This window comes from Bubalus bubalis, chromosome 9 (genome assembly GCF_019923935.1).
Source record: "Bubalus bubalis isolate 160015118507 breed Murrah chromosome 9, NDDB_SH_1, whole genome shotgun sequence".
Classification (NCBI taxonomy): domain Eukaryota; kingdom Metazoa; phylum Chordata; class Mammalia; order Artiodactyla; family Bovidae; genus Bubalus; species Bubalus bubalis.
Window position 1 is genome coordinate 69,972,056 of NC_059165.1, and position 6,000 is coordinate 69,978,055.

Consider the following 6,000-nt stretch of genomic DNA (forward strand, 5'->3'; position numbering starts at 1 on the left):
TCAAACCTGCTCTTTAATTGTTCTGCTAAATTTTTCATTTAGTCATTCTGTTCAAATCTATAATTTTTTGATTCACTTTCCTAATTTTTCATCCTTTTTCATATTTATCTTTTATTTTACAGATTTCCTTTATTTTTCCCAGAGCTTGATTTAGCAATTTTAACATAGTTTTAGGCAGTTCTTTTAAAATCTCAGTGTGTGTGCTAAGTCATTTCAGTTGTGTCCAACTCTTTGCAACCCTATCTCAGTAGGTACTTCAAATACTGGACTTTGCTACTAATGTTACCTGAATATTTTTTTCCTTTAGGGTTTTTTTTTTTTTCTGCTTTGTATGCTTTATCATTTTTTTAAAACATTAGATATCATCCTATTATAACATGATAACTCAGAGATTATCTTTTCCCAGTTTCCAGGGCTTTCTGTTTTTCTATTAATTTTTGAAAGCTCTAGTAGAACATTATGAGAAGGCAATGGCAACCCACTCCAGTATTCTTGCCTAGAGAATCCTGTGACCAGAGGAGCCTGTTGGGCTGCTGTCCATGGGGTCATCAGAGTCAGACATGACTGAAGTGACTTAGCAGCAGCAGCAGTAGAACATTTGTTTAAGTAACATTCTAATTTATTTTTTTACTTAAAAAAATTATGTGTGGTCAATACATGTGCTTGCTTTAAATCCCTGTATTTTGTATTTAGCTAATAATTTGAACAAAATCTATTTGAATTCAACAATTAGAAAAAAAAAAACAATGAAGAAAAAAAAACACACAGAAAACTTCTGTAATATAAACCTCTGAAAAATGACATGATATTTATACCTATTATACTGGTCAGCATTGTTATTCAAAAGCAGCCAATAAAGGCTTTTTAGTTATCTGCTATAGAAAAAGTTAGTCAGTGTTGTTGCTGTTTTTGTTTGTTTCACTGGTTGTGTAATTTTCTATTGGAAATAAAGAGTTCTCAATGCCAACCCAGTTTTTACTATTCATATTAGAGAATAGTATCTTCTATGGTATGGGCTTGCGGCAGTCCGTGGGGTTGCAGAGTCGGATACGACTGAACAACTGAACTGAACTGATTTTCTGCAGTGGCTGAAATATCAAGAGACACAATTCTGAAATTATATTTTGAAGGATAGTGACAGTTAATGAAGCCACTTAGGAGATTACTTCTTCAGTTTCTGTGGAGTTATGCCACCACAATTGCTTTGTTCCTCCTTTTGCCCCTAGGGCAGAGTACTCTGACCTTAACCCTGGGAAAGTCCTCAGAAGATAGTTGTGAATTTCCCAAGATAGAAGACATATCTCCAAGGCTTAAGATTGATGAAGTCGAAATACTTCTCACAGGGGAATCTCTGACCATGCCTTTCCCTACATCCTGCCACAGGGAAAAATAAACTGAGGGGAGAAAAACACAAAGGGAATTTTGCATTTATCTAAAGCATAGGGATGTGCCATGTCGAATGACAGCAGGGAGGAGATCCCTTTGCTTATTTCCCTTATGAAATAATTGAATATAGTGTCCTCTAGTTCATAGCTATGTTGAAAAGGAACATTTGAAGAATATATAATTAATACTATTCCATTCCTGAAAAATAATCAAGCAAAATATTGGATGTGAGTATACCTGGCAAGATATAATCTGTGTTATTTCTCACTTGTCTAGAGAGTAACATAGCAGTGCTTTTGCAATTTCATTATTTCTGTAATCTGAGACAATAATCAACCTCAGAAATTCATTTAGCATGTATCTTATCAATGAAAATTTTAAATAAATAATATATTTCTCCTTATATTTAAATATTTAATTTTATAAAAATGCTAAATAAAATTGTATTTTTCTATATCAATTTTTTGCTAAGATTATACATAGCTGGAGAGTGTATAACCCTGTTTTTCTAAAGGCAGACTAAAATAACTGTGATATCTTTCAGAAAAAGAAAAAGTATTTGCTTTGGGGTATGGCATTGATCTGATTCTCTTGTCAAAACTCTATTTATATTCTTTCCAAATGGTTTTTCTTTTCTTGTTAGTACTAGAAGAATAGTGATAATAATGCTAGGAGAAATAGCGATTGATATCTTTTAGCATGACTAAGTACCATGCCATTGACTATATGCTGCTGCTAAGTCGCTTCAGTCGTGTCCAACTCTGTGCGACCCCAGAGACGGCAGCCCACGAGGCTCCCCTGTCCCTGGGATTCTCCAGGCAAGAATACTGGAGTGGGTTGCCTTTTCCTTCTCCAATGCATGAAAGTGAAAAGGGAAAGTAAAGTCGCTCAGTTGTGTCTGACTCTTAGCGACCCCATGGACTGTAGCCCCCCAGGCTCCTCCATTCATGGGATTTTCCAAGCAAGAGTACTGGAGTGGGGTGCCATTGCCTTCTCCGTTTGACTATATAGAAAATGGCAATAAGATATACTTTGGATACCTGGTCTGGACATGAATAATATATATTTTAATATTTTTCTTCTGGAATCAGAGAATCAAATTCAGCAAATATATTTTTAAAAGTCTGTCCCAGTTCTTTCCTCTAAATGGTTTCCTCAAATTATAAATTATAGGTCAATTGTTACTCATATTTTTCAAAATCTTTCGAATAGTGTTACACCTGCAAAAAGCACAATTTTATTTTTGTTAATCAGATGAAAATGGCAAATAAAGATTAAAACTTTTTGGGATACTAAAACTGAAGGTTAGGTTAGTAAGACTCGTAAACTATCCCTTGACCATAATAACCTAACCTAGCCGTTTAACAAGGTCTAACTTAAAGCTTTTTTTTTTTTTAATCTTGAAAAAGTGTACTTTATCAACAGTACACCACAGAAAACATAAATACTGTGGCATAAACCCTATACACATTTCTATAAAAAGATTTATGATTCAATCACTATGGAGAGCAGTGTGGAGATTCCTTTAAAAACTGGAAATAGAACTGTCTTATGACCCAGCAATCCCACTGCTGGGCATACACACTGACGAAACCAGAATTGAAAGAGACACGTGTACCCCAGTGTTCAGCACTGTTTATAATAGCCAGGACATGGAAGCAACCTAGATGTCCATCAGCAAATGAATGGGTAAGAAAGCTGTGGTACATATACACAATGGAGTATTACTCAGCCATTAAAAAGAATACATTTGAATCAGTTCTAATGAGGTGGATGAAACTGGAGCCAATTATACACAGTGAAGTAAGCCAGAAAGAAAAGCACCAATACAGTATACTAATGCATATGTATGGAATCTAGAAAGATGGTAACAATAACCCTGTATGTGAGAAAGCAAAAGAGACATAGATCACAGATGTATAGAACAGTCTTTTGGACTCTGTGGGAGAGGGAGAGGGTGGGATGATTTGGGAGAATGGCATTACAACATGTTTAATATCATATAAAAAACAAATCGCCAGTCCAGGTTCAATGCAGGATACAGGATGCTTGGGGCTAGTGCACTGGGATGACCCAAAGGAATGATATAGGGAGGGAGGTGAGAGGGGAGCTCAGGATGGGGAACATGTGTACACCCGTGGCAGATTCATATTGATGTATGGCAAAACCAATGCAATATTGTAAAGTAATTAGCCTCCAATTAAATAAATTTAAATTTAAAAAAAAGGGAAAAAAAGATTTATGATTCAAAACGTTCATAAAGGTTTAATGAAGAAATATCTAGATATGAGCCATATTGCTGCCATGTTACATTCAGCTGCTGTTTTCATTGTGACCTATATTATCTGTATTTTTACCACCAGAACTTCTTTAAACATTATAAAATATGTTTTACATATATAAGAACATTTTTATTATTGGTATTCAATTTTTTATCATGATTTGCTTTTATCATCTGTGTATTTTGGTACTAAAGCACGTGTATATAAAAATATAACTATTGAAAAACATTGTTTCTCTGAAAACAAGATTTCCTTTAAAAAAATTATAAGAACATTTAAGGTTTAAGTATAGTCATAAATACTGTATTGTATATTTAAACATTTGTTAGGTGGATATGTTGTAGCCATGCATTCTGGGAAACAAACTCACTCAGAAGGACAATGCAGATAGTGGAGTGCAGTTTATTACACTGGTGGGCCCAAGGCAGAGTCTTCTCTTAGCTAAGGACCCCAACCAGTTTTTGTGAAAACCTTATATACCCTAAGCGTATGTGTCCAAACCCACCTCCCCAAAATTCCCTGAAACTAGGCTGAACAAAGGAAAAAGAAAGATAAATCAAAGTTAGCCCATGATTCATAAGCCTTAAGCCTAGGTAGTTAACAGTGGACAATTATCAATAGGCTTGTAGTCATACCCCAATAAGCAGAATAGAATGTATGATTCTATTTGGTTACACAAATAATTAGGGTATTCTTTTAGGAGATGGAGAGCCCTGGAGCTCTTCCTTCTGGGGGCCTCGTTTTCCAGTTGGTATGTCGTTTCCGTAGATACTGGGCATATAGTTCTAAGTCCACAGTCTGGCCCAAGATGGAGTCCTGCTTTCAAGATAGAGCCTGTTCTATTTCCCCCTTTAGATATATCTCATATTAAGTGTTCTTTAACTTAGCCAACTTATGGAAACAAACACTATGGACATTGAAAGATGAATGGATGTGTTGTTAGGGAAATTAAATAGATAGTCTTGTTTAGGCTTCAGAGATAAAGCAGAACAGGCCTCTGACCTTTCTTCTAACCTGCCTGGACACTGCCCTGACTAGGAATGACTGGGAGTGACTGCCTGCTGTGAGTGCAAGACTTGCAGCACCTTAGATAAAATGGGGGAGGAATCTTGAGATTGTTGAGCCCCTGGATAGGGCCTGGCAAACCAAGCCTAGGCTTAGCAACATTCTAAGTTTTACATGACAAAACCACCAGCTTTAAAGTGAAACCAGGCTTGCAATTTGGCCACAGATTGATGATGATATCAGCTTGTATCCTGGCATTATAAGCCGGAACCCCGAATGGCAATCTCTGAAGCATCACCCATGTAGCAGACACACTGCCTGTGACCTTTTCCCAATTGGGACTCCAGATGTGCTGCGACACAGGACTTCCCAGAGCTGTTTAAGTCTGGGTGTTAGTCAAAACCCAATGTGGTGTGGTGATGTATGCTCTGCTCTATTTCTCATTCTTTTAATGTTAGTATGTTGAAAGTAAGCTAGATAACTCTCTAATAAATATTTGTATTATTTATTTGTATATAATGAGTGGCTCATTTTGTTAACAAATAGTTTGAACCTGAGATGAAAGTGAAAACTTTCACCAAAACAATGTGTGAATTTAATAATTTTTTAAACTATTTTTAAACTATGCATGAGAATTTGTGAATGCGATCGTTTTTTAAATAAACAAGCTAAGGTTAGAATACCTAAAACAATATGAACAAATGCTTTTCCATAGGTGTTGAATTCCCTCTTTGTTTTGTGTTCTGGAAACAGAGTTGTTCATTTACCAGTCTCCCACCAAACCCTAATTGATAGCATGTAACAGCATTCATAAATGTAAAAATGTAGCCAATACTTTGTCTTCATATGGACACTTGCATGGCCCAGGAGTTCTATTCTGAGACTGACCACCTCCAACCACTGGTCTCAGATTTGCATGTTTTTAATTTCTTCACCCTCTTCTAATGTTTACTATATAAAGTCCTCAGAGATAGGTAAATGTTATTATCTTTCAATAGCCATAATTAATATATTATCCCTACTGTGCTTTATTAAAACAACCTACCCAGTACAATACGTGCCCCACCGCTTAAAACTAGAAAAATAATTTACTTCTTTAGTTTCTTCATTTGTAAAGTGGATTATTAGACTATTGTCTCTGATTTATTTCCTAAATCAATTAAACTAAATCATGTCAAATTAAAGAGGCCAATTATGTTTTTCCCATCATTAATTTTTAATTTTTCTTAAGGGTGCATTATTATCATCAAAGAAGTAAAAATATAATATTCCTTTCTTGTTCATATTTTGGCTTTGTTGTTTCATTCCAGATTAGAGACAATGAGAT